The sequence below is a fragment of the Anabrus simplex genome, chromosome 6 (assembly GCF_040414725.1).
Source record: "Anabrus simplex isolate iqAnaSimp1 chromosome 6, ASM4041472v1, whole genome shotgun sequence".
NCBI lineage: Eukaryota > Metazoa > Arthropoda > Insecta > Orthoptera > Tettigoniidae > Anabrus > Anabrus simplex.
Window position 1 is genome coordinate 341,635,977 of NC_090270.1, and position 15,510 is coordinate 341,651,486.

The window sequence follows — 15,510 nt, forward strand, 5'->3', positions numbered from 1 at the left end:
ATTACCGATATAAAATACCATGTCTAATGTTTTAGAGTGTTATATTTTCGGTGAGGAAGACCCTATTTTTGGGTTGAAACATGTCTGACTGAAAGCTCATCTTAACTAGATGTATGTAATGCATTGACTGGGAGGATAATTAACGCAGTTTGACAATTTGAAAGATGTTCAACCATCAATACGGATCAAACTTGGGATTCATAGTCTGTAAAACTCAAGTGTCCACGAGAATGTTTACCAAACAAGAAAACAAGAAAATTATCACTTGCAAGTAAGGAATGTGGATGTAAGTGTAAAGGTCACGATTACGTTATAGACTACATTGGTCAGCAGGTATGATGTATCTGTTTATTGTTAATGCTCTGCTCATTAGCATAGCAAATAGGTGGTAGAACTGAGTTAACAGAGAGAACATTCAACAAAAACTTGAGAAGTATATTATAAAATCATATCTCCTTGAGTGTCAGGATATAACATTACCCAATTGATACTGGAATTGTAGTAAAACTCACCGACAGCAAGCTTCTAATTCCACGAATATTTACCATTGAATTCCTTACCTAGAAGAAAGAATGAATACACTTAGAAATACTTATTGAAAGAAACTATATTTCGTCACAAGAAATAAATTTAAAATAATATAACGATAAAGTTCTCTATGAATGTATATTGTACAAACAAAAATAATAAAATAATGCTCGTTTACTGTAGTCACACAATAATAGTAGGTAATAATAAATACGTTGTGTTTGTACACAAAAACATATTTTGTTTCCCGATATGTAGACCTCCAAAACCTACAAGGAAATGCGTTCGAAGGTGAGATTGGATGAATTATTATGTTAATAGTGCATATGCATGCATATACACATATATATGACATTAGTTTGTACATTACAAATCTCAGATTTATTGTGTGCATTTTCTACTTTCATTGTGCATATTTTAACATGTTTTACAAGCAGTCTTGAAGAAAGCGTCAAGTAATTATTGCCGTGAACTCTTTCAGTAATGAAACGGTTCAAAGGGAACTGGCATATATCAAGACGCACTTCCAAATCATACCAGAATCAATCAGAAAGCTAGGAACACGTGCGTTGCGTCTTGGTGATTCGCTGCAGATTATGGAGAATGTGAACCGTGAACTGGGAGGAATCCTCGGAATGTCCTTCAACGAAATCCATGCTACGACATTATGGTAGCTATACACAAATATTTGGCTGGAACTTATAACGAGGATCTACAGTACCACAATGTTTAACATCTACACTAACTCCCGAATTCAAGTGCTAACATTTCGTGTCCGGAATTGGGAGAGATCATTCCCCGCATTGAAGCTAGTTTTAACAGACAAACGCCACAGTTTATACTAGAAAACTTGGAGAAGACTCTTATAGTGTACTGTAAAACAAATTATGGACGGGAAAAGTATAGTATTCAGTGTTAAATGAAAGAGGAATGTGTATATAAAGTCGAACGTCGATATCTCGAACCTCCATTACTCAAAGTTTTCGTATTTTGAAGTAACTTAAATTCCCCGGCCGTTTGTACTATTCCTCATGTGTATTTATTTCTCTATTATTCGGAATTCTGTTACACGAATTTCTCGGCTTCTCGAAGGAAACATTTCCTCCCTTGAAGCAAAAAATACTCTGCAACTCGAATTCTGTGCAACATAAACTGTGCAAAGCGGCATTTGTGGTTTGTGGGGAACAGTTTGTCCTGATGCTGGGAGCTAATATGACGGAAACCGAATAACTAAAACTTCTAATGATCGGAAAATTGTTTCTCGGGTGTGAGTTAATTACCGGTCACGTACGAAAGCAACCCCCGAGGTCGCGCATGACAAGCTCCATTTACGAATATGGGCTTCCTGATATTGACGAGAAGTATCAACGTGAAGGGAGGGAAGCAAACAGAAGAGACTAACAAAGGTGTTAACGGAGGTCTGTTTCTTGTTTCACAACTCTAATGTACTGTATCTCGTATTAAAACAATTATTATAGTAAGGGTTATAATTATTGAAGTGATGCCGTAAAATAGAGTTTGTTTGCATATTGTTAAATACTGTCAAAAATAATGTATTCAGTATAAGCTCGTAGATACGTATGATACCTTCTCAGATACGGTGTTGTTTATATCTACAAATTTCGATAAATCGAAATAAAATCCAGGTCCCGAGGTGGTTCTGGATATCGAGGTTCCACTGTAAGTGTTTGTATTTTTTGCACGGTTTTCTTACAATCTTACTAAATGATTTATCGTGTGCATTACATAACACAATGTGCCTTATCTTGGAGACGTGTACATATTGTACATCTCACAAACTATGCACGGATTGTTTGTGCTTGTGGAACAGCCTGACATTTATGGTTTTTCATTCATTGTTTATTCATGATGATTATTTTATGTATTTGTGTGGGTAAATCATATGAGTCTGGTAAAGGAATGTTACGTCCGCATTTCATACAAGTATTTAATAGCATGAAAATAAGTGCATAATTAAATGAATATTCTATCACTTACTGCATGCTTATATTGTTGACTTATACAGCATATAAATTCGATGTTTAGTGATGATCAACAAGGTCACTTGGACCATCAATACATGATCATTTCTCTCGCTCTGAGTGGTCGGTGTAGATGAACTGATATGATTGTGGCCTAGTTTTCTACAACATGATATCCTCGCAAAAGAAATCACAATTGCAGATGTAAATTTCCGAAGAGAGAGATAAATGGCACGAAAAAATTTACAAAATAAATCCATAAAAATATAACAACTGGTTGTATTCTCTTTCCTCTACTGTGCTTTTCTCGTGAAGAAATTCACTTCATAGTTACTTTCTCCACAAAAATTTAAAATGTTGAATTAAAAAAATCACAGTTTCGTTCGCTTTATCTTAACGAATAATAATAATAATAATAATAATAATAATAATAATAATAATAATAATAATAATAATAATAATAATAATAATAATAATAATTGAATGTTGCCACATGCCTGGTGTGGAGCTCATAAGTTGACGCTTTAAAGGCAACCTGCACATTTGTATTGGCCGTATCAAAGATGAATTCTAATGCTGAACGCGGTGCACATACCCAACCCCAGAGCCATCAGAGTTAATCTTAGAAGATTATTAATCAATAAAGATTAAAATACCCGACCCTGTCAGAAATCGAATCCAGGACCCGTTGGACCAAAGGCCAGCATGCTAACCATTTCACCATTAAGCCGGACGACGAATGTAGTCATTTTGCATGGCAGGATACTTACATCATTATTTTTTTTCCGAATTGATCACAGAGCATAACGCTACAACTAAAGGTTTACTTTGTCTCACGTTTCCTCTTCCTCCTCCATATGAGCGCTATGATGTTTCTTCTGTTCATCCGTCCAGGCTGTTCCCGTCTTTGCAGGTTTTTGACTTCAAACACTTTCCAAATTTTTAATCGTGGTCCGAAATGCTTTCCTGTCTTACATCTGAACTTCGTGGATGTTGGGCTTCTCTAGATTCTCACGAACTTGCTTAATCTATGTCGTCGTTGTCGTCTTGGTTAGTCTGGTGTTGTCCATTCTGTACAAATGTCCGGGAGATGTTAACCTTCTCTTTTTCCTGGACTCTGAGATATTCTCCATATTATTGTTCTGAAGTTTCCAGTCGGTTTAAGTCTGGATTGGGCCCAAGATTTTCGGTATTCCATATTCCAAGTTTTAATTCATTGAGAGGCATTCGCTGGCATACAAACACTCTGTTTTTACTACAGAGCCGTAATGCCTTGAGATGCATTTCTTGTTGTAGATGTTTTTAGTCAGTCTATAAGCTCTCTAGATTTCTGATATACGATTGTCTACAGAAGCTCTGTCTACTCCGTTCTTTTATATGATTTTACCAAGGCATTTGAACATTTTAACCCTCTTAATTCCTCCAATCTCTGTTTCAAGGAATTGTGGTCCATGTTTATCGTTCATCATGAATTTGGTCTTCTCTTTCGAGTTCCTGTCTCGTCTTGCTAGCGATGTTTTCTAGGAGGTTAATCTGTGTGGCCGCTTTGTGAAAGTATCGCAAAATCATCACCGAATGCCAAGCAGTTGACTTGGATTCCTCCCGATTTTCTTCCTAAGCAGATCGGGGTTATGCCTTGATTTTCAAGTTCGGAAGTCCACATTCTCACAGCCTTCTCCAGGACCACAGTTGAATAATAGTGGTGATAATGCATCACCCTATCGCACACCTGTCTTAATTTTGAATGACTGAGATAATTCTCCCATGAATTTCACCTTACAAGTTGTGCCTGTTAAGGTTTCTCAGATAATGTTTGCCAGGTTTCTTTTGACCCCAAATTATCAGATGATATTATCTAGGGTCTCTCTGTCCACCGAGTCAAAGGCTATTTTGGAGTCAATGAAATAACCCACTATATTTTTTCCTTTCAGCACTCTGTGGCGAATTATTGATTACAATTTAAGCTTTTGCTCAAATTATTATTATTATTATTATTATTATTATTATTATTATTATTATTATCATTATTATTATTATTATTATTATTATTATTATTATTAGGGTGTTTACGAGTTATAGTGAGGATGTAAAGGAGAGGGCGTATAAGTCTCTGGTAGGACCCCAACTAGAGTATGGTTCCAGTGCATTGGACCCTAACCGGAATTACTTGATTCGAGAAGTGGAAAAAATCCAAAGAAAAGTGCTCGATTTGTTCTCGGTGATTTCTGACAAAGGAGGAAAGTTCGGGCTAGGAAGACTTGGGAGAAACAAGGCGAGCTGCTCGACTTAGTGGTATGTTCTGAGCCGTCAGTGGAGATATGGCGTGGAATGACATTAGTAGACGAATAAGTTTGAGTGGTGTTTTTATTAGTAGGAAAGATCATAATATGAAGAAGGCAAATTTGGGCAATAGTCGTTAGGGTTTGGAATAATTCACCAACAGAGATGTTCAATAAATTTCCAAATTATTTGTAATTATTTAAGAAAAGAACAGGTTAAAAAACAAATAGGGAACCTGCCACCTCGGCGACTGGAGATCAGTGGTGATTGACTGATTGTTATTAAATCCACGCAATATCACTATCGCAGCGTATCTTACTGAACAACCCTTGTCCTTTAGTACTGCCCATTTAGATAAAGCTTTTAATGCTTCTCTCTCGAAACGCAATGTTATAAAATCAATAGGGACCAAATGAGCTACAAGATAAGAACTAATCTTCAGCTTGTGTTTGATGAGCTTTTAAACAAAGTGTCTAGAAGCGCTCTCCCCGCATCGGCTCGGCCTACAGGAGCACTGACTCTACAAGTGTCCACTTCAAGAGTCTGACTCATCTCATGTCCGGTAGCCGAAGCAATACAGAGCTCACGTGCTTCTGTGTACTTGAGATATTACTCATCTTGTACTAGCATCAGGGATTGTTTTCTGAATATGTATTAGGACGATGTGACAGACGGACCTGTATTCATATTCATACAAATCTCTTGCTAACACCAACCCAGATATTCAAATTAAGGATGAATCACCAAGCAAGTTGTTATTATACGAGGCTGGACATAAACTAGTGGAAATACTGATAGAACACAATATTCAATTCTTCAGCTCTCGCGCGGAGTTATGCCACTCCTGTGCTCGCGCGGGGTAAAATATCACCCCACATTTTCGTGAAAATTCATCAGACCGTAAAAATAAAATTATGTTCTTTTCATGCTGTTTTTGAATAAGGATCCTATAAATGAAGAAAACACAATTGAAATAGCTCCTAGTACTTCCTTTAATAAATACATCATACAGAAAGAACATATCCTGGATAAATCCAAGGCAGATAAATATCATCCATAATAACGCTTCAGTTCCTGCAGTCGAAAAAAACTAGAACTATGAAAATCGATCACACTTCTTTATGGTTTTAACACTGAAGTTAGGTCTGTTTTATTCACTTTCGGTTTTCTAGTTGAGGAACTTTTCACACACACGATATTGACATGGTCTTGGCAGACAAAGCACACAAGAATTTCTGCTGTTCCTGACCCAATTTCTAGGACATCTTCCAGATGATACTCATGTTTTCCTCTTCAAGAGTAGCATCGGAGAGCCCTTGTAAATTTCTTCTTTATCCTTTGAAATAATTCGCAAGGCTTTCTCTCTGATATTGTTCGTTTTGCTCCAACTGCTATCTGAGGTTCCACCAACTGCATTTCAATTGATCTTCAGAAGATTCTTCTCGAAAGAGCATTTTCAAGGTTATTTCCAACATAAACATAGCTATTGATATATTATCTCAATAAAAACATCCGCAAGAATGAAAATTGACAAAGGACGATTTTGCCAATTTAGTCTCATCGGTGCTCGAATGGGGTAAGATTACATCCCAGACAGTTTTGTCTCACTGCTGCAAACGTACTGACGTCCGAAGTTTTATAACAAACAACTCGGGAGGCGCCACACTGTCCTTGAAAGGTGTACAGCAACCCATGGTACAGTCAGTGTTAGAAAAATAAGCGCAGTCGGTTTCCAAGAGATGGGACTGCAGGTCTAATGAACTAACAAGTACAGTTGCATTACGTTCCTTCAAAATAGTCAGCCGCAAAGTCTGTTACCCTTTTAACAAAAGTCGGGGAAACGTTGGCAAGGCGTTCGTTCTCTGTTGATGACAGCGACGGAGCGCTCTACTGGGCGGAGTACAGATGCCTCTACGGATAATTCCTGGAGAGTCTACGGGAAGGAGACCACTCACGACGTCAATCTGATCTTGAGGAATGGACGACCGACCTGTAGAGTACAAATCTGTGGCCTCATCCCGATCCGCACGAAACACCTTGAACCATAGTGCAACAAGTTTCACGTAATCCTCAATAACATTCTGATGCATTTTTGCCACGGGCAACCTAAATTTTAATCCATGAACGCTTATCACCTTTTCAAAACATGCTTTAGAAGGGTGAAATAGACACTCTTCACTTCAACGCCACACAGCAACAGCACTCCCTACGTTCATCTGAACGATCCCATATCTTATTTGCGGATGCGCGATCTCCTGCGAGTGTCTGTACTACCTTGCTACTGCTTTATTTAGAGACCACATCTTTAACATAGGCTGTTATGTTTTTCAGCGTTAAGTCTGCAAGCTTCAGTGAATTAACTACTGCCACCACAATACTTTATATGCAATTCACTTCGTAGCCTCGTTTAGTTCCGCTCTTCTTACCTTCAAATCACTAGAAATTGGCCACCTTGGTGTGTCTCTTCTTCTCTTCACGTCTATGGCTGAGTCCATTGCTCTCCTAGGCAGTGGCGTGGCTAAAAATTTTGATAGTTGCTACCTGTCAAGCCATGTATGAAATTAGACAAAAGTAATAAACACGAAATGGCGCTTACAGAGATTCTGCCAGCTAGTACATCACCTCAGTTAGACTTTACTTTTCCTGCAAGCACATTCATAATGGTGTCGTCGAAGTTCTGTCTTTCCTTCAGATTCCGAAGCAGCTTTTTCTATGTTGATATCAAGGACTTTTTACTTTGTCCCGGAGAATGCGTTTATACGTCACATACTAAGACCTCTGGCTGCGCCGGAGCCTGAACATTTGAACGACTGATGTAACTTGTGAACATTTTATAATCAACCCCTGATTTATCTTTAATTAATGTTATTCCTTTTACCCCCCCCCCCCACTAACTACTTCTGACGTTTTTTCTGAGCGATTTAGTTTTACGTTCCAGATTGGTTTGAGGCTCCTGGAGCGTGCAACATTTCGTTAAGTTTGTATTTCATTTGGTGCTAGCAAATGTATCCGTGCTTTGCTGCGGTATTACATGTTGTATACGAATATCGAAGAAAATTACTGTACATGCAGTAAATAACAGTTTTTTAAAAATTGCATGCCACTTAGCGTTTTCCAAGAAACCGAATGGGGAAGTCCCCATACGTTATTTCCTATGTAAAGTGCGAGTTGCGGAGTTGTGATAACAGCAGGGTCACTTGCCTACTGCGCGGTCATAATCGATTTGGGAAGAATGGCAGGCCCCCTATCCTACTTCGAGACACATTACATTTGAGGAGTTTTTATTATAATGGCAGGCACCTTCCCTACTGCCTGTCAAACGTGAGGTGTGCTGTTATCATTATAATGACAGACCGCTTTTCCTAATGCCAGTGAGCTTACTGTCAGTCATACCGAGTTGGTGAGTTTCCATTATAATAGCAGGCCACTTTGCCTAATATCAGTCACATCTTAGATGGGTACATTTGTTTATAACGACGGGCACCATTGTCTACAGCCAAACACAATCGGGTAGGGAAGTTTTGAAAAAAAGTGGCATGCTCCCTTGCCTTTGCAAGTCACATCGAGAAGTGAATTATTCCTTAAAATGTTAGGCCCTTCTTACTAATGCCAGTTACACAGGAGTTGGAAAACGACCCCATTCCTACAGCCAGTCAAAGTCGATGTGGGGAGTACTGATTACAATAAGAGGTACACCTTTTCTCGATCGCTACTAATCGACGTCAATGAATAGATATTAGATCGGCATACGAATGGATATGAATATTAACAATATTTCAGACCTTCATTTACAGATTAACTGCTGCTAAATTGTACGTCATACTGACAAACTCATTGTACCATAAGGCAACGTATTAAACGTTCTAAATTGCTTTTCCTAAGATATTTTCTTGTATGTCATAGCCTATATTCATGAGTCAGATTGAGTTAGATACATTGAATAGGGTGAAATTTTGGGAAGCTTGTCTCACGGTGCATTACTTTTGGGATAATTATGTGGCAGCTACAAGCACAGCATTTATCTCACATCTGGCTACTGGGTGAGCCAATGTTTGTGTAGAAATGGATTGTTGTATCTTTTCTGTAGGTGATTCGAAGTATGAATTATGTGTGTAAAAAAGGAGAATTTACTTACAATCAAGAAATAGAAACAAATATAACGTATAAGGGATAGAGATACGACAAAACAATCATACGACCAAAGTTGTAGATCACTCAGATTGAACCGAGATTGTGTCATCTGTTTTTGTGATAGGACCTACTGTTTAACCAAGAAATACCTCGAAACGAAGGTCTGCACCGTCATGAAAATTGCCTCCATATTTATATATTCTTCGGGGATAAAAAATGAAAAATTTTAAGATCTTGGAAATTCTGCATCGGTTACAGACTAAAACATACAATTTTGCCAAATTTTAATTTTCTACATCGTCTGGCAGCTTTTGCCGTAATCTTCATTTTGGGGGAGGGGGATAAAAATTAGGACTTTCAGGAAACTAAAGCTAAATATTATGCAGATAGTTCATTATTACCCCTTAAACGGATAGCTGAACGAAAATGTCTTCAAAATAGTCAATGTACAGACACACGGTCTTTACAATTTTATTTACATAGGTATATAAAGAATCTCCTCCACGTACAACACCTTTTGGGCTATGTCCGCTGGACTTAGCCTGCAAAACCGACCGTTCATGATTTCTCCCTGTCAAAAAATGCACATGAGAAAACAGTTTTAGAAATGGGTTTTCATCAAGGTTGGTCTTGTATATATTTTGGGGTAGCAAAATCAATGTTTCGGTTCCCTATAACCCCCCAGTCCATTTCAGGAATTTGAAATAGTATGGACCATGAACCTATCTTTGGATAGGCGGATGCTAAATACAAAGTTTGGTTGAAATATCTTGAGTAGTTTTCAAGTTATAAGAAATAAGCTTTACGCTCACCCCGTTTTGAGTTAAGTCGGTTGGGACTTGTGCTGAAAAACCGTCTGTTAATTATAGCTCCCTATCGAAATGATGCACATGAGAAAAAAGCTTCAGAAATTGATTTCCATTAAGGATGAAATATTTCCATTAATTTTGAATGTGCATATTTTTAGGAGCGCAAAATCAATGGATTCTAAATATCAAGTTTGGTAGAAATATATCCAGTAGTTGTCAAGTTATAAGAACTCGGACAAACAGACACCAAAGCTAAAATGTATGCAGATGGCCATTGTTACACCTGAAACGGATAACTATACAAAAATTTCTCCAAAATTGTCAATGTACAGACATACTGTCGTTACGATTTTATTTATATGAATTCTTAATTCTGAATGCGGATATCTTAGTGTTTGGTGTGCAGGAATGTGGTAAAAGGCAGCCCCCGAACGCCGTACTTTCTACTTACAAACGTGCCGCATGCAATAGTGATGCACGGGATGCCTAATCACTTGCTTTCGAAGGAGCGCTATAACGTGCTGTATTTCGGATATTGTGAAACATTTTACTGCACATGTTCCATGACAGGGTGCACTTGTAAATACGCCAAAGGTGCAGAAAAGAAAATGTAATTATTTATTAATTTATACACGTGTAGACTTTCCATTCTATAAGAGAGTTGTTTGTATTAAACAAAAAATTAATACCATTCGGTGAAATACGTGTATAGAAGGCAGAAGTCTGTTTGGAAACTCCTGTGCATACCGTCTGCGAGCTTCGGCTACATTCTCACCAGATTACAATGATGTCTGTGTATTCGTCGTTGCTGAACACACTAGCCATTGCCGATATTCAGACAGAAAATATAGTGCTGCTGTGCCATGTACCAGCCTAGTACTATGTGGTTCGAAACAAGGTTTATTAACGAAAGGGGTTGCATTAAATTGGTAGCACTGAGGAACACGTTGCGAACGACCGTCCAATTGTTACTATTCATATTTTGTCGTAACCTACCTGCTGGTATTAGTACCCGTGTGACAATCAATTAGTAGCCACCCCATTCATCATATTTGCATGCGGAACATTTGAAAGGTGAAAGTACGGCGCTCGCGGGCTGCCTGGTATCTTTACAATCTGTTTTTTCGTCGCACCGACATATATAGATCATATGGCGACGATGGGGTGGGAAAGGGCTAGGAGTAGGGAGGAAGCGACCGTGGCCTCAACTAAAGTACAGCCCCGGCATTTGCCAGGTGTGAAAATAGGTACAAGGGAAAATATCTTCACAGTAGCCGACAGTGGGGTTTAAATCCACTATCTCCCAAGTGCTCTAAGCATACAATTAATAATGGTAGGTATCTACAGGGTTATTTTGCTCTATGTACCTATGTACATGTCTAGTTCTGTCAATTAGAACTAAAAGAATGTACTAAGTATTTGAAATTTTAACATTCTATACTAGGAGTTTTTATAAGCCCTACATGAAATGAAAATCCACAGCCTGCTTCCAGTCATTTGACGGGGTTAGGAAATGAATGAATGAAGCCGCGATCTAGCGGTGAGGATGGGAATTGTGCCGACTGCGGAAGCCTGTCGCAGTCCTTAGGGGCAATGGTTAATGAATGACAGATGAAATGAAGTGATAGTGAGAGTGTTGCTGGAATGAAATGTGACAGGGAAAACCGGAGTATCCGGAGAAAAACCTGTCTCGCCTCCACCTTGTCCAGCACAAAACTCACATGGAGTGACAAGGATTTGAACCACGGAACGGAACGGTGAGAAGCTGGCGCGCTGCCGCCTGAGCCACGGAGGCTCTTTAAAAGCCATACATATAATAGTGAATTAGTATTAGAGATAGTATTTATATGGTGCGTAAATCACCAATATAAGCATGGAATTATGATCCAAATGGGTTAAATATGCGCTTATTTTCATGCTATTGAACACTTTTATGAAACGCAAACGTAAGATTCCTCTACGCGATTCACGCACACCAATATATAAAATCATGATCATTAATGAACAAGTGAATGAAAACAAAAATCGCACTTTACCTCCAACAATCCGTCCTTAGAGCGTGAGAGTTCAACAATACGCACACGATAAGGCACAGTGCGTTATTTAATACACATAAGTCATAATTAATAAGCATGTAAGAAAACCGTGTAAGAAAGCACAAACGTGAAGAAACGCGCTTAAATACAGTATATATTCCTCTTTCCTAATTTCCTTTTCCATAATTTGCACTGCAATACACTACAGAAACATTCTCCAAGTTATCTGTGGCATTTGTCTCTTAAAATTAGCTTCAATGCGGAGAATGATCTCTCTACATCCACGGACATAACAGGACATGGGAGCGCACCGTGTGTTCTTGGCTTGATTTTTCCTTGAAATCTTACGACAGGAGTAATGTTTACTCAAAACAAGGCCATGCATTCTATAAGAATTCATGGCATTAGTTAGTTTATATTTTCTTGGAGACTGCTTGTAAAACATGTAAACATATGCGTAATGAAAGTCGAAAACATGCACAATAATTCGAAATTTGAAATGTATGCACTAATCTCAAATCTATGCAAATATGCATATATATGCACTATTAGGACCCATAAGAGAGGAGGATGGCACCCACAGGATCAGGCAAACAACCAGCTCTATGAACATCAGGAAGACATAGTCACATGTATGAGGAAAAAGCAACTGACTTTCTACGGGCACATGAGCCTCCTGAAAACCTGCAGTATCGCCAACACAGCGACAAGTAGCGGAAAGGCTTCCAAGACCAAGTTGATCACCTCAGTAAAATCAGATCTAGAGGAACTACATATCCTATTCGAGACCATAGAGATCCAATCTCAGTACCGACAGGCCATCCTACAGGGAGTCTTCCCACTGTCCCTCACAAGCAAAAACAGTACAGGGACCACCAGAGCAAAGTGGACGGATGGAAGGAAGCAGGCACACAGCCAGAAAATGAAAGCGTACTGGGCCAAGAGAGTTAAGCCGAGCCGCGTAGTCTCTAATTGGCCAAAACGAACCAAGAAATGAACAATAAAAAATAATCCGTCCAGTGTCACCCCCAAACGCACTTTCTTGTCGGTTTTGGAGGTCTACATATCGGCGAACAAAATATGCATTTGCAAACACACCCGATGTCTAGTTATTATATACCACAGAGATATTTATACACACAATTTCACGACTACTTAAATCAATTAACCTAATTTAACTGTATTAAACCGGCATTTATTTATTCATATGTTTAAAAATTGTATACTTGAACCCGTTAAAGGAGATATCGTCACGTGGACTATGTGCAAGTAAGGTAGCGTCATGCTTCACGAATTTACCGAGCTCAGAACATTTTAAGCAAGCCTCGGAGCTATGGGAGTAACGGAGTCCCACTCCCATTTGACAGGCGAGGGACTCCTTGGAAACAACTTGGCGAACGAAATGGAATTCGATGGGGAGCGATCAATATTAATGGGGCTTATGGAAGAAAGAAAGTAGAACTGACTGAGTTAGCAAAGAGGATGCATCTGGATGTACTAGGAATAAGTGATATTAGGGTAACGGGAGATAACGAGGAAGAGACAGGAGATTCTAAAGTGCCCTTTACGGATGTTAAAAAGGGAAGGGCAGAGTATGGGGTAGGGCTGTTCATTAGGAATACCATTGCACGCAACATAGTTTCTGTTAGGCCCGTAAATGAGCGAATGATGTATGTATATTTGGCACTTGGAGACATTAGGACGAGAATAGTCTCATTGTATTCACCACGTGGGGCTTATGGAAGAAAGAAAGTTAAACTGGCTGAGTCAGCAAAGAGGATGCGTTTGGATTTGTTAGGATTTAGTGATATTAGGGTAAGGGAGAGGATGAGGATGAAGTTGACAAGTTTTATGAATCATTGAGTGACATCGAGGTCAGGATCAACAGCAAGGATAGGATAGTACTAATGGGCGATTTCAGTGCTACACATGGGAGGCTAGGGGCACCAGATCCATAATAGACTATATCTTAACCGACTTCTAATTCAGGAAATTTGTAAGGAATATACGGGTTTTCCGGGTATTTTTCTACGATACAGACCAGTATCAATACCGTAGTGAACTAAGTATCTCCATTCCTAGGATGGAGAAAGTGAATTCTGTCCGAAAATGAATAAGGATAGAAAATCCCCAGGACGAAGAAATTAGACAGAAGTACTCGGTTTGCGTAGAATTTTCAGCCTCCGTTTCCGGAGTGTGTCCGTGACCTTTTCAGTGCACTTGTAGATCTTCTCCTTTTCTTCCAAGTCCGACCATTAGTCTTTTTATTATTTTTTTGATTCGTTGTGCCCGACTGTGGAGCGCGTTTGAACTTATTTTGCACAATGTTTCTTCTTCTTTTCTTCCCAATATCTCTTCATTTTTTCACTGTGTTCCTTTCTGCGTGTTTCTGTCCAGCCTGTATTTTTTCTTGTTGGTTTCTCTGCAAATTTATGTTTGTTTACTAAGCTTCTAAATTTCATTCTATCTTGAATGGTTTCGTCCTCAATACCCATTTCTTGTAGATCTTCATGAATTTCTGCTAACCAATTGTTGCGGATTTTCAGGGTTAGAGCTAGATTTAGAATTTTCTTTGTCAGCCTGTTGTTATCCATTCTGTGTAGGTGTCCGTAGAATTGTAGTCGTCTCCTTCTTACGGTATCTGTGATTTTTTCTGTGAATTGAAAAATTGCGTATGGTTTCTTTTTCATCCAAATTCCATTTTCGAACTTTGGTCCTAGGATTTTTCTGAGAATTTACCTCTCTTGTTTCTCAATGCTTTTTATTTGTGACCTGCCGCCAATGATCAGTGTTTCAGATGCATAAAGTGCCTTTGGTTTGATGACTGTATTGTAGTGTCGTAATTTTGCATTTTTTTATATACATCTTTTGTTGTATCTGCTCCATGTGATTTTGTAAGCTCTTTGCAGTTTAGCAGTTCTTTCTTTGTTAGCTTCCTGATTTAACCCTGTTGGCTGAATAATTTCACCTAGATACTTGATTTGTCTACTCGGGAAATTATTCCACATTTGGTGATTAATGGTTGATTGTTGAATATTGATTTAGTTCCTTCCATAAACTGCGTCTTTTCAAATGAAATTTGAACTCCGGTTTTTGCGGCTATTTCATGCATTTTTCTATGGAGTGGATTGTTTCTTGTCTGTTGTTCGAAAGGATCGCAAGGTCATCTGCGAAAGCTAAGCAATCAAGGTGAATTTTGTCTTTAAGAAGTCTGCCAATGTTTATACCGTTAGTTTCTTTTCTCTATTCACGAATAACGTTTTTCAAAACTAAATTGAATAGTAGTGGGGATAGTCCATCTCCCTGTCGGACACCAGTTCTGATTTCGAACGGTTTAGAAATTTCTCCCAAGAACTTAACTTTTGATGTTGTGTTGGTCAGAGTTAGTTTAATCAATTCCCTCGTTTTCCTGTCGACTTCAAATTCCTCTAGTATGTTGAACAGGGTCTGCCGATCTATGGAATCATACGCCTTTTTGAAGTCAACAAAGGTGATTACTGTTTGTTTGGTTTTGCGAATATGTAGTATGGTTCTTAGATTAAGGGTTTGTTCTGCGCAGGATCTCCCTTTTCGGAATCCAGCCTGATAATCTCCGATCAGGTGGTCTGTTTGTTTCTCTAATCTATTAAGTAGAGCTTTAGAGAAGATTTTATATACGAGTGAGAGGAGTTATTAATATCTGATGTGTCTCCTTTCTTGTGAAATGGGTGAATTAATGCACATTTCCAATCCTCCGGAATTTCT